The 14,688-nt window shown below is 38.8% G+C and overlaps 1 long non-coding RNA gene across 1 annotated transcript; it reads right to left on the reverse strand.

The window, feature by feature from the left end:
• Positions 1 to 530: 530 nt before the first annotated feature.
• On the reverse strand, positions 531 to 5,002 carry LOC116556522. The gene is made up of 3 exons (XR_004271057.1): positions 4,859 to 5,002; positions 3,636 to 3,638; positions 531 to 541 (listed from the first exon to the last, which is right to left on the reverse strand). It is a non-coding gene; the product is annotated as an uncharacterized LOC116556522 (long non-coding RNA).
• Positions 5,003 to 14,688: the final 9,686 nt, after the last annotated feature.

Genomic DNA, 14,688 nt, shown 5'->3' on the forward strand with positions numbered 1-14,688 from the left:
AGAAGAAAAGAAAAATATTAAAACAAAAACAAAGCCACTGGGGACTCCAAAAGAGGGAGGGTGGGAGAAGGTTAAGAATTGAAAAATTATCTTTGCATACAATGTTCGTTATTTGGGTATGGATTCACTAGAAGCCCAAACCCCAGCATTATGCCGTATACCCATGTAACAAACCTGCACATGTATCCCCTGAATCTAAAGTAAAAATACTTTTGCTTTAAAAGCATGCCTACATCTATAGCCTGAGATCTCAGGAATGCCCCTTTAATGACACATTTTAGCTGTCAATTTGACTGGGCCATGGAATGCCAAGATCCCTAATTAGACATTATTTTTGAGTGTGTCTGTAAGGGTGTTTCTGGAAGAGGTTAGCATTTGAATCCACAGATTAAAGCTGATGAGCCCTCCGCAATGTGAGCAGGCATCATTCAATCCCTTGAAAGCCAGAAGAGATCAAAAAGGTGGAGGAAGGTTGACTCTCCCTCTTTTTCCCTCACTGTTTAGCTGGGACATTGATCTCCTGTCCTTGATGCTCCTGGTTCTCAGGTCTTCAGACTTGGACTGGAATCTACACCATTGTCTCTCTCGCTCTCAGACCTTCTTCAACGACGCCACTGGCTTTCCTGGGTCTCCAGCTTGCAGACAGCACATTGTGGGACTTCTCAGCTTCCATTGCAAGAACCAATATCTAAACTAAATCTCTTTCTATCCATTTATTGTTCTACTATTCTAACATTATGCCATTCTATCTGTCCATTGTTCTAGCCATCCACAGTTCTATTCATCTCCCCATCTATCTCTCCACCCCTGCACTCCTTTGAAGCCTCTAGGTCCCTTTTCCTGCAGAATTATATCCCTTTCTGTATGTCTGATAATTTCCTTGTAGCATTGTTTAGTTTGGCTGTTGACTTTCAAATTTCTATTGTCTTTTTAGAAATGGCAACTATTAAATGAATACAGTGTATTATTTCAAAGAGAACAGGTGGGTATTTATGCATTCTGCATAATGTATGAGGAAGGAGGTCAGGCATGAGACTTGTGTTCCGCAAACGCTTCTGAGGATTTTTCTTAATGCCACCATCTGATTATTCAAGGTCTCTGTACTGTCCTCTGATTATATGAAGACTTATTGGCTACAAATGTAATGAAGACCAATACCACCTGTCTATTGACCCTGTAATTTCTCCTTTCATTGAATTACTGAAATTTACTTATCAATCAATATGCCTTTTATAGGCTTTTATAATTATAAGGAGCCTTGAAGGGTAAATGGGTGGTGTCCAAATCACATTAGCTGGTCACTAAGGGAAATACTAATATAAACACAAATTTTTCTTCACAATCCATATCAGTTTGATTAATTGATCATTCCCCTCAGCTTTATCATACACTAAGGTCTCTGTGTAGCAGAACAATGAGGAAAAAAACCTGAATTGCTACATTAGTGATTATGCTTCAGATTTTAAAAAAAGATCATTTGTAATTTTACATTATTACGTGAGGAAATTAATGGCTTAAGTAGGATAAATTAGTTACCATGTTTGTAACTGTATTAGACCTAGATCTTTTTTTCATAAGAACACTCTGGCTTATAATTGATTTGCTGAGTTTCAGTGAGATGTTGCTCACATACCCTGAAGTTCCCTCTTTTAGTGTATCCAATTCAGTGGTTCTTTGCATTTTCACAGAGTTGTGCAACCATCATCTCTAATTCCAGAACATTTTTATCACCCCAAAAGGGAAACCTCATATTTGTTAAATATTAACTCCCTATTACCTCTCTCTCCAATCTCTGGCAACCACTAATCTATATTCTGTCTATAGATTTGCCTAGTCTTGGCATATTATATAAATGGAATCATACAACACATGGCTTTGCGTCTCCGGTTTCTTTCATTGAGCATGATGTTTTCAACGTATAACCATGTTGTAGCCTGTGTCAGCCTTTCATTTCTTTTTATGACAAAGTATTACTTCTCTGTATGGATTGGTCACTCCTTTGGATATATAAACACGTGAATGTTTCTGTATTCATTCATTAATGGACGTGTGTGGTTTCCATTTTTTTTTGGCGATTTTGAATACTGTTGCTATACATATTTGTATACCACCTATTGTGTGGTACTATACATTCATTTATTTCAGGTATATATATAGGAGTGGAACAAATGGGGTCAAAGGGTCACTCTATATTTAACATTTTGAGGAACTGACAGACTGTTTTCCAAAATGGCTGTGTCTTTTTATAGGAGTGTGGGAAAGTTCCATCAGTAGTGTGGGAAGGTTCCAGCAGTAGTGTAGGAAGGTTCCCACAATAGTGTAGTCAAGTCCATCGGTAGTGTAAGAAGGCTTCCATCAGTAGTGCAGGAAGGTTCATCTTTTTCTGTACCCTTTCCAACACTTGTTATTATCTCTTTTTAAATTTTAGCTACATCACAGACATTGACCCCATAAAAATACTAATTTCAAAAACCAAATTGAAGGTTCTACTTTTAATCACAAAAGATTATTTCTGCTCAACCTCAGTCATCATCAGGGAAACGCGTATTAAAACCACAATGAGATTTCATCTTACCCCACTCAAAATGGCTATTAATAAAAAGATAAAAAATAACAGGTGTTGATGAGGATACAGAGAAAAGTGAATGCTTAAATACTGTTGGTTAGTACAACCTTTATGGAAATCAATATGAAGATTTCTTAACTAAAATTAGAACTACCATTTGATCCAGCAATTTCAAATGGAAATGTATTGGATATGTACTCAAGGGAAAATAAATCATCATATCAAAAAGGTATCTACACTCACATGTTTATGGCAGTCATATTCACAATAGCAAAGATAGAGAATCAACTTAAGTGTCCATCAATAGTAGGCTGAAAAAAGAAAATGTAGTACATATATACCACAGAATAATATTAGCCATAAAAAAGAATGAAATTATGTCTTTTGCAGCAACATGGATGAAACTGGAGGTAACTATCTTAACTGAAACAAACCAGGTACAGAAAGTCAAATCCCACATATTCTCACTCACAAGTGTGTGCTAAATAATGTCTACATATGGACATAGAGAGTAGAATGATAAATAATAGAGATGCGAATAGGTGAGCGGATGGGAGGAAGGAGTGAATGATGAGACATTAGTTAATGGGTACAATGTATGTTGATTAGATGATAGATATCCTAAAAGTCCTGTTTTGACCACTATGCAATGTTTGCAGGTAACAAGTGGCCCCCGTACCTCATAAATTTGTACAAAAAAAAGATCGTTTCATTGACAGAAGAATGCACTACCAGATATTTTTTTAAAAAATTAGATTCTTCTTATACATTTTAAATGCTGCTTGATATGCTTAATTTTCAGAAATGATCACCTTAGATGCAAGCTAGACTCATAAGTCAATACACAATATTTTGGGTATGCTGATTTGCAGAAATGAAAACAATTCCAGCAATAACTAACCTTTTGCAGGTAAGAACATCTATCTACTAGGGTCTCTGGTATCCCCATATCTCTGAGCTGCTTCTATTTCAACAGCACTCACAGAGGGCTTCAGTCATGTCTCAAATACATTCTAGAGTTTCCCTATAAGGATGAGCAGCGCTCTGCTGTGGTCATGACCTTGATCACCCTCTACAATCTCAACATCTTCTATCATAAAGTGGACTCCAAAGTATCTTTCATCTTTCTCGGTTTGTCCCATGATATCTTCATCCCTATTACATTTTTCCTCTACTTAAATTGGCATATCGTTCCCTTCTCATTGATCTTAAGCTATTTTAGGAGCCTGCTAATTAAGCATTCTTTACCCAGAAAGCTGGAGGAGGAAATCACCTCCAGGTTAGGTCAAAGGATACTTAAATTGCAACATTCAGAGGATCAAATGTAGACTTGGCTTCCCACAGAAAACCAAATGGTGCATGAGATGGAAGCCAGGGACCTTTAATATCTGTTAACCATAGACATGTGGGTGCCTTTGCAAATGACAGTCTTCCCTATGGATGCAAACAGCCCTGTTTCTGCTTGACTCAAAGGTTCTCTCCTCCTCGTTCAGTATCATTATACAGACTATTATTTGGAGACTGCTCTCTGGGTCAGGCATCTAACTGCCCACTGGGGAAAGAGTGAGAATAAACAGTGTTTCCTCTCCAACTGTTTCAGTTTGTGAAGAGGCAATCCACTGTAACAAAGGCAAGATGCTCTGCAATACTTCTTGCACAATGCACCTTTGTATGATACAGTGAGCTCCTATGCAATTGAATTCACAGCGACACTCCTAACTCAGACTGGGGTAACAGATATCCTCCTGGGAGATGGGAAGGCTAACAGGAGCTACTATTTCTAGCAGGAGTCACCTGGGGGAAGAAGTTCACAGGTGATGTCCAAACAGAATACAGCTTGTTGAGAGGAGGGGAAAACCTTGCTGTAGGAAGCAGCATTCAACCCTCAACAGATGGTGACCAGTTAAGTCGATTGGAGTACAATGGACACCACACCTTCATACCTGCTCTTTTGTAACTTGTTTTCTGTCCAGCAGACAGACTACTAGTCATGATCTTCTGTGCCAAAAACTCTCTTCAGTCTGCACATGTCGGCCTGGCTATGGCTGTCCGTTGGCAGAGACCTTCCCTAAGCTCCAACGCCGTGCTACCTAAATTGCATATCTTACCCCCTTCTCTCTCAACATTGTCTTTTTCTGCCTTTTTACTCTGATCATGCTTGTAATGACATATTTATTGATGTTTGTTTGGTGAATCCCCTACACTTACCCCATGAAGGTAAGTACCCTATCTCTTTTGTTTCTCTACAACAGGGGTCCCCAATCCCCAGACCATGGACCAGTATCATTCCACGGCCTGTTAGGAACCAAGCTGCACACCAGAAGGTGAGCAGCAGGGGAGCAAGTGAAGCTTCATCTGTATTTACAGTTGCTCCCCAATCACTTACAGTGCATTACTGCCTGAGCTCCACCTCCTTTTAGATCAGAGGCAGCACTGGATTCTCTTAGGAGGATGAACCCTATTGGGAACTGTACAAGTGAGGGATCTAGGTTTCATGCTCCTTATGAGAATCTAATGCCATCTCCCATTACCCCCAGATGGGACTGTCTAGTTGCAGGAAAACAAGCTCATGGCTTCCACAGATTCCACATTACAATGAGTCGTATAATTATTTCATTGCCTATTATAGTGTAATAATAATAGAAATAAAGTGCACAATAAATGTAATGCCCTTGAATCATCCTAACCCACCCCTACGCCCCCATCCAGCCACAGTTCCTGGAAAAAGTGTCTTCCACAATACCGGTCCCTGGTGCCAAAACCATTGGGGATTGCTTCTCTATAGTATTTACAGTTTCTGATACCTGATTGGCCTATGGTAAGCTCCAAAGAATTTGAATGAATAAGTAAAAGTAGAAGGTGTGACTAGGGCATGAGAGATCACCTTCAGCTTTAATTCATCCAGTGTCTTCTATCTCTTTTGTGCATGCTGGTTGCTATGGTTTGAGACTCTGTGTCCCCTCCAAAATTCATTTGTGAAAACCTAATCCCCAACGTGATAGTATTAAAATTTGGGGCCTTTAAGAACTAATAAAATCATGAGGGTAAAGCTCTCATGAATGGGAGGGATGAAGGCTTTTATACAAGGGATCAAGTTTGAAGGTGAAAGTCTCTCTTTACCCGTTCCCTTTCTGCTACATGAGGACAAAGCATTTTTCCCCAACAGAGAATGCAGCATTCAAGTGCCATCTTGGAATCAGAATCACAAACGCACTGGATCCTCAATCTTGGACTTTCCAGCCTCTAAAACTGTAAGCCAATAAATTTCTGCTTGTAAATTACTAAGTTTGTGGTATTCTGTTACAGCAGCACAAATGAACTAAGATACTGGCTTGTCTTTTGGGAATGACTTCGTTCTCTTTCCAAACTTATTTTCTTATCTAATGACTCAGCTGACATCACCTTTTTCATGAACTTTCTTTAGATTGATTCCATTAGCTGAGGGGTGTGCAGAAAAGTGTGCACACCGCAAGCCTGAGAGAGTTATCTTCAGAAGGTCCTGCTTACAAGGTCAGCCCTTGGCTGGTGACTGGGAATACAGCTTCTAAAACATTCCTACACTGATGGGGAATGTTTCCTAGATAAGTTTCTTAGGATTGTCATGCACATCACTTCAAACTCGGCTTGAAACAATGTATTTATTATCTCACCATTTTTAAGACAGAAGTCTGAAATCAAATTGTCAGCAGGGCCCTGCTCCCTCTGAAGTCTTTAGGGAAGGGTCTTTGCTTATTTCTTCCAGTTCTTGGTGATTTCTGGCTGTCCTGGGCATACTTTGGCTTAAGGCAGCATCACTCCAATCTCTGCCTCCATTGTCATACGGACTTCTCTGCTAATTACATCTGTGAAGACGCTATTTCCAAATAAGACCACATTCTGAGATTTCAGATGGATATGAGTTTTGGAGGAACACTATTCAAGCCAGTACATTCCCTAACTGATATTTTGCTTGTTTGTTTTTGTGCTGTACCTAGATGGTGCACACAATGCAATTTATGGTGCAAATCTGCTTTCCTTCTGGGAGTCTAGTATTTAAGAAGGTAGTAAGCAGAGGGTGCCTATGTGACAAGCCCTGAATAAAATCTTTGATTGTGGAGTCCCTGATGGATAGTCATGCACTCTGTGCATGACTGTTTTTATTACTGTTACTCCTAAGAAGCCTGTGCTTGGATTTCTTCAAACTATGCCAGTGTCTTTTTCCCTTAATGATGCGGCTGAGTATCATTACTGTGTTACTGTAATGAGTCTTAACTCTAACTATTTCTCACAAATTGTTGAGTATGGGATGGTCTTGGGCACACCCCAAACTAATAGAATACAACTGTTCACAAATTGAATACAACTTTTCACAAACTGCATACAACTTTCCACAAATTGAATACAACTTTTGCTTTTCACAACATCCCTGTATTGTGAAACGAGATGCAAAGGGTTTTTTGCATGCACTCACCTGCAATCAAGTGATTTTCATGTTTGCCCATCTACCCCAAATAAATATAAAATGTTGTAACATCTTTATAGATGTAACACTTATTTTTGTTTTTTTCCTTTTATTTTCTAATTGACATAATAATTGAACATATTTATGGGATACATAGTGGTGTTGGAATACTTATAATGTAGAGTGATCAGATTGGGGTAATTAGCATATCCATCATCTTGAATATTTACCATTTCTTAGTGTTGGGAACATTCAATATTCTCCTTCTAGCTGTATAAAAGCATATATTATTAGTAACTGTAGACATCCCACAGTGGTATAGACCACCAGAACATATTCTTCCTATCTGGCTGTAATTTTGTATCCTTTAACTAATCAATCCCTTTCTCCTCCCTCCACCATCCTTCCTAGGCTGTAGTGTCCTCTGATCTAGTTTTTACTTCTATGAAATCAGCTTTTCCTTTAACTTTTATATAAGTTCAGGGGTATAAGTGTAGGTGATATGGTTAGGCTTTGTGTCCCCACCCAAATCTCATCTTATGTTATAATTATAATGTCAAGGAAGACACCAGGTGGAGGTGATTTGATCATGGGCATCGTTTCCACCATGCTGTTCTCATGATAGTGAGTTCTCTGATGGTTTTATAAGGGGCTTTTCCCCCTTCACTCCTCACACTCTTTCACCTGCCACCAGGTAAGACAGGCCTCTTTCCCTTCTCCCATGATTGTAACTTTTCTGAGGCCTCTCCAGACATGCAGAACTGTGAGTCAATGAAACATCTTTTCTTTATAAACTACCCAGTCTCAGGTTGTATCTTTATAGCAGTGTGAAAGCAGACTAATACAACACATTTATTACATAGTTAAATTGTGTCATGGGGATTTGTTGTACAGATTATTTCACCACCCAAGTATTAAACCTAGTACCCAATTGATACCTTTTCTGCTCCTCTCCCTCCTCCTACCCTCCACCATTTTGTGGGTCCCAGTATCTGCTGTTCCCTTCTTTGGGTCCATGTGTTCTAATCATTTAGCTCCCACTTATAAGTGAGGACATGTGGTTTTTGGTTTATTTGGTTTTCTGTTCCTGCATTAATTTGACAAATCAATGACCTCCAGTTCCATCCATGCCCTTGCAAAGGACATGATCTCATTCTTTTTTATGGCTGTGTAGTATTCCATCATCTCACTCAGCTTTGTTTCCTTGCTTCCTAGTACAGGATGCAGTGCTTGGTTTATGCTGGGTCCTCCATCATCATTTACCAAAAAAATGCAGAATGAAGAGATTGGTAATCATTCAGCAGTTTTCTTTCATTCTTTTAACATAACTATTATTGTTACTATTTTATATATTTAGGGGGCACAAGTGCAGGTTTCTTACATGCTTATATTGCAGAGTGGTGAAGTCTGAGCTGTTAGTGAACCCGTCACCTACATAGTGAATACTGTACCCATGAGGTAATGTTTCACTCCCCTTCCAGTCTTCCCATCTTTGTATTCCCCAGTTGTCTATGATTCAACTTTCTACGCCCATGTGTACTCCTTGTTTAGCTCTACATATAAGTGAGAACATGTGGCATTTGACTTTCTGCTTCTAAGTTATTTTACCTAGAATAATGGCCTCTAGTTCCATTTATGTTGCAAAAGACATGATTTCATTCCCTTGTATGGCTGAGTAGTTTTTCACAGTGTATATGTACCACGTTTTCTTTATCCAACCTTCTGTTGATGGGCACTTAAGTTGTTTCCATGTCTTTGCAATTGTGAATAGTACCACAATAAACATGCAAGTGCAGTTATCATTTTGATATAATGAGTTCTTTTCCTTTGGATACACACCAACAAGTTCGCCACTTTGGTTATCAAAGACAGTTTCTAAGGCCAGATCATTAATCTATTGTCATCAATCAGGAGAGACTGTGTCCTATATAATTGCAACTTCAAAGTTAGTAAAGGCCAATTTTTAGTTAAGGAAAAAAATTATCCTTCCAGGAATGTGTTATAAAATGCCAGGCAGGTTTATTGCAGCTGGAATCACTGCCACTACAGAATTGTCTGGGAAGTCCATGTTCTCTTATAAATCAGCCTGGCTCCTCATATCTGGACTGACTTGCCATTTACCTTTCTTGGAAAGAAGTCAGAAAAAGCTGAGCCTCACCCCAACATAATTGTGTCCTCCAATAAATATAGCCCTGGTGAGATTTCATGGAAAATTTTCACACAGAGAATGTGAAACTTTATTTTGAAATAGCAGATAAGTCAGATATTTTATGATGAAAGAAGACACATACACTGGTTGACTGGTCATGGAGTATGGCTTTTACTGCTGAATAAGTAACAAGGAAAGCCTATGAAATTAAAAACAAAAACACTTTTCTGTCACTGTTTTGTTTATAAGAGAACAATTTTACACTGTCTTTTAATATTTCTGTTCTTTTTCTTTTCTTTTCTTTTTCTTCTTGAGACAGGGTCTTGCTCTGTCACCCAGGCTGGAATGCAATGATGTGATCATATCTCTCTGTAGTCTCAACTTCCTGGGCTTAGGTGATCTTCCCACCTCAGCCTCTTGAGTAATCAGAACCGCAGGCACACATCACCATACCAGGCTATTTTATTATTATTATTATTTGTAGAGATGGGGTCTTGCTACATTGCCTAGGCTGGTTTCAAACTCCTGGGCTCAAGTGATCCTTCCACCTCAGCCTCCCAAGTTCTTGGGATCACAGACACACACCACTGTGCCAAGTTATTCAAAAAAATTATTTGTAGAGACAGGGTCTTGCTCTATTGCCCAGGCTGATCTCAGACTCCCCGGCTCAAGCAATTCTCCCATCTCAGCCTCCCGAAGTCCTGGGATTAGAGGCCTGAGCCACAGCACTCAGCCAACACGTCTATTTTTTCTGCTAAAATGCTCTTTGTGCAAAATGCTTTTAGCAATGACAGCTCATATCCCCCAAAAACAGAGCATAAAAAGTCTACAGATAAGATCAGGAATATGTCATTTTTTGAAACCTCCTAGCTCCTGTGTTCACAAACTTCATGAGACTTTTAAAGACAGTTTTATGTACACAATTTATGGGAAGGCTGGTGTGCTAACATATCTCCAAACCCACCTCCAGATTTGATGATCTACTAGGATAACTCAAAAGACTGAGCAGATAATCATACTTGAAGCTATGATTTGTGTAAGCAAAAGTATAGCAAGAAAAATTAGAAAAAGGAAAAAGCAAATGAGGTAAACTCCACAGGAAACCAGGTACAAGCTTCCAAGGAAATCTCTCATTGGAGTTACAGGGGATGTGATTAATTCCTCCAGTGATGAGTTTTGACAACAGTTTGAAATGCTCTCTACCAGGAAAGCTCCTGGGAGACTCGGTACCCGAGTTTTTATCAGGGGATCGTCACAAACACATCTACCAAAATTTTAGCCATCTGGAAGGAAAACAGGTGTTCCCCCCGAATTACGTTTTTGGGGTGCAGTTTAGACATCATGAACCATGCTTGTCAGTTAGGGTAGTGGGAAGTTTCCTAAGTCCAAGTTCTTAAGTGGCAGTCTTGAGGCAACCTAGCAAGTAGGACTTTCTCAGGATAGAATCTCAGGCTTTAGCTCGACTCCTTTTAGTAGGCTTTTTGTTTCTTTAATAGCTCAATGTGAAGGAATATCCAGGTTCATAGGAAGTTTTCAACCAATGTCTGCAATGGTGTCTCTATGACAAAAGATGATTTTCAAAGAACATCCCTCATATATTGCTAAATAGAACTAAATTTCCCTCACTATTGGGCATATTAATCATGGCAGCATATTCTTTTTATTTTTAAGCTGGATATATAAACTCATTTTTCTTTTGTATTTGTATAAATGTAAAGGGTCCAAGTGCACTTTTATTATGTTGATATATTGCCTAGTAGCCAAGCCTTGGTTTTTTGTGCATCCGTCATCTGAATAATGTACATTGTACCCAATAAGTAATTTCTCATCCCCTAACCCTCCTCCACCCTCACCACCTTCTGAGCCTCCAGTGTCTATTATTCCAGTCTCTATGTCCATGTGTACACATTATCTACCTCTGACTTATGAGAGAACATGCAGTATTTGGCTTTCTGTTTCCGAGCTGTTTCACTTAAGGTAGTATCCTCCAGCTCCATCCATATTGCTGTGTACAGCAGAAAATTTTAATGGCAACCACACCTGATGTGGAATTATTTTTGTGTGTGTGAAAGAAAATTATATACCATAATAGTCAACCTTTTTAAGATCACAACTCAGTGTCTTTTAGTATACTCATAATTGTGCAGTGTCACCACTATCCAATTGCAAAATACTTTTATAACTACACAAAGAAGCCTTATATCTATTAAAAGTTGCTGGACTGGATGCGATGGCTCCCGCATATAATCCTGGCACTTCGAGAGGCCAAGGTGGGTGGATGGCTTGAGTCCAGGAGTTTGAGACCAGCCTGGGTAATATAGTGAGACGTTTTCTCCACAAAAAATCAAATTTAGCTGCATGTGGTGGTGCACATCTTTAGTCCCAGCTACTCAGGAGGCTGAGATGGGAAGATCACCTGAGCCTGGGGAGGTGGAGGTTGCAGTGAGGCGTGATCCACCACTGCACTCCAGCCTGGGTGATAGAGCAAGTCTCTGTCTCAAAAAAAAGTCCCTCCTCTTTCTCTCACCTACCCAAGTCCCTGAAAACCATGAGTCTACTTTTTGACTCCATAGATTTGCCTCTTCTGGACATTTCTTGTAAATAGAATCATATGCTGTGTGTCCTTCTTTCATGTGGCATAACTTCTTCAAAGTTTGTCCACATATTAGTGTGTGTCAGTACTTCATTTTTTTTTTCGAATGACTGATTGGGTTTTCAAGTAGTGAGTGCAGGGGTGTAACATTGGATAAAATATTATCAGTAGGCAAGGCAAAGAAAGATTTTTTTTTGTTTGTTTTTGCTCGATCCAATTATTTTTATTCTTTATTATTAATAGGGGAAATATTTAATATTTGAGATTACAAATTTGTCTTCTGAGTAAGTCATTGGCCACATCCCATAACTTTAGTAATGCCATGTTTTCTAGTAGTTTAGTAATATACTATTTTATAATTAATGCACTATTTTTGTACTATTTTCTAATTAATGCATTATTTTGTACTATTTATGTACTATTTTCTAATTAAATCAGAAATAATTCTGATTTCCTCTTGCATCCAATATTTATACCAGAGTTTCTTATGAGTTGTTGTTGTATGCTCATACATTTTTTATTTTTATGTCATTATGCATTGATGAATCAACTATAAATTGTGATAAAATGCTGCCTAGATCATATCAGCTTTTATGAGTTTATTAAAATTTTCTTTCTGGTGTAGTACATTAACAGTACTTGGGAGTATCCTGTGGACAAATGAAAAGGGGACATGGAATCTGTTTGAAAAGATGTGTTCTGAACCTTAGGGTTGATCTCTGCCACAGGGCTGTTCTTTGTGCAGTGCAAAGTGATTTCTCCAAGAACTTAAAATAGAACTACCATTTGACCCAGCATTCCCATTATTGGGTACATTTCCAAAGGAATATAAATCATTCTACTAAAAAGGCACACACATGCATATGTTTATCTCAGCACTATTCACAAAAGTGAAGACATGGAATCAACCTAGGTGTCCATCAGTGGTAGACTGGATAAAGAAAATGTGGTACACAGACACCGTGGAATATCGTGTAGCCATAAAATAGAACAAGATCATGTCCTTTGCAGCAACGTGGATGGAGCTGGAGGCCATTATCCTAAGTGAACTAACACAGGAACAGAAAACCAAATGCCATATGTTCTCACTGGTAAGTGGGAGCTAAACACTGACTACACATGGACACAAAGAGGGGAACAATAGTCACTGGGGACTACTTGAGGGTGGAGGGTGGGATGAGGGTCAAGATCAAAAAGCTACCTATTGAGTATTATGCTTATTACTTGAGTGATGAAATAATCTGTACACCAACCTAAAATAAAATTTTAACAATAAAACAACAGCAACAGTTGTAGGCAAGTGACCTCTTAGATCTCTGCAGGTGATTCTTCTAGACTTAGGATGCATCCATTTACATTTTGTTAATGACTGTTTCACAGAGATTTTCACTTTCATTATAAATCTGCAATGTGGAGCCTTATGTTAGTGAAAAGAATTATTTATGGGAACATTGTCAAAGTCCAGGCTCCATTGTGAGGGGTGGATTCCCAGCATCCACATGGCCTTCATCAGTGTGTACTGGCTGAAGGTGGCACTTCCCATATTACAGATATAGTGGTGGAGAGCCTCTTCCCAGTGGCATGGGGCCTGGCAAACTAGCAAGTCATTTTATTTCCACTGTGTTTATGGAGTTCCTCTCAACAGAGTTGCCCTGTGATAGACAGCCCAGAGAATCTGAGCTATGTTCCTGTTGTGAACATTGTTGATCATTCTCTACCACTGAGTACTGGAGCTCCTAGCTCCTGGCACTCCATCAGTCAACGTTTGCCAAGCTCTCATGGTGAAAGAAAAAAAAAAGAGTGTTGTACACATAGGAAAAGGATCAACAAAAGAGGAAGATGTGGTATATGCTCTTTAGTAATTTACTTTGATTACATTTATTTTCTGTTCTTCCAAAGAAACCCTGTGGCTGGAATAAAAGCATGAAGAGTTGCTTAGAACCACTGACAGTAAGAAATTTAATTGCCCTGGATTTCAATTTTCTCATTTGCAAAATGGGGGCTGGGTGAGATTATCTGTGTGAAAGACCTGTTTGCTTATTTATTTATTTATTGAACATACAATCTTGCTCTGTTGACCAGGCTGGAGTGCAGTGATGCAATCGAAGATCACTGCAGCCTCCATCCCCTAGCTCAAGCGATCCCCTAACCCCAGCCTCCCAAGTTGCTGGAAGCACATGTGGGCACCACCACATCCAGCTAATTTATTTTATTTTTTGCAGAGAAGGGGTCTACTATGTTGCCCCCGTTGGTCTTGTGCTCCTTGGCTCAAGGTACCCTCTTGCCTTAGCTTCCCAAAGTACTGGGATTACAGTCATGAGCTAGCTCTTTAAAAATATGAGATTATTATTTCATATTATGTACTTTAAAAATAATATGAGATTTTGAAGGGCTATAACCTTTTTTTATTCTTACTCTTCACTGCCTAATACAGGAATAAGTGTGTATGGTTACAAAATCCTAATTTGTTTACCAAATAAGATACCATAAGAGAAGAGAGAGATAAAGAGACAGGGACAGACAGAGAGAGAAAGAGAGAGAAAGGGAGTGAGGGAGAATTATTTTTCTACTACTATTGTCTTTAAAATGTTAAGGTATTAGTTGACAAGGTGACACAGAGAACTAGGTGGAATTAAGGATAATGGACACTAAATATCAATTCGGGGAAAAAGCCAGTTCATAGCACCTTACTCATGGTGGTATTTTGGAACATTAATGGATGAATCACCTTAGTTTCCATTCAACCTATACTATGAAGTAGAACTTAAAAAAATTAAAGTTTAGAGTTTTTATGAGTATTATGCATGATTCTAAATACAACCATTCTAAACAACAGAAAACATATGATTTTATTTCTTTCAGTCTTAAGGAGCTTACCCTACAGGTAAATTTATAGCACTTGCTTCTGCAATATCTTCTGGCCATGTGAGCTGAAGTTT

This window comes from Sapajus apella, unplaced genomic scaffold (genome assembly GCF_009761245.1).
Source record: "Sapajus apella isolate SASKATOON/1434 unplaced genomic scaffold, GSC_monkey_1.0 scaffold17, whole genome shotgun sequence".
In the NCBI taxonomy this organism is placed as follows: domain Eukaryota; kingdom Metazoa; phylum Chordata; class Mammalia; order Primates; family Cebidae; genus Sapajus; species Sapajus apella.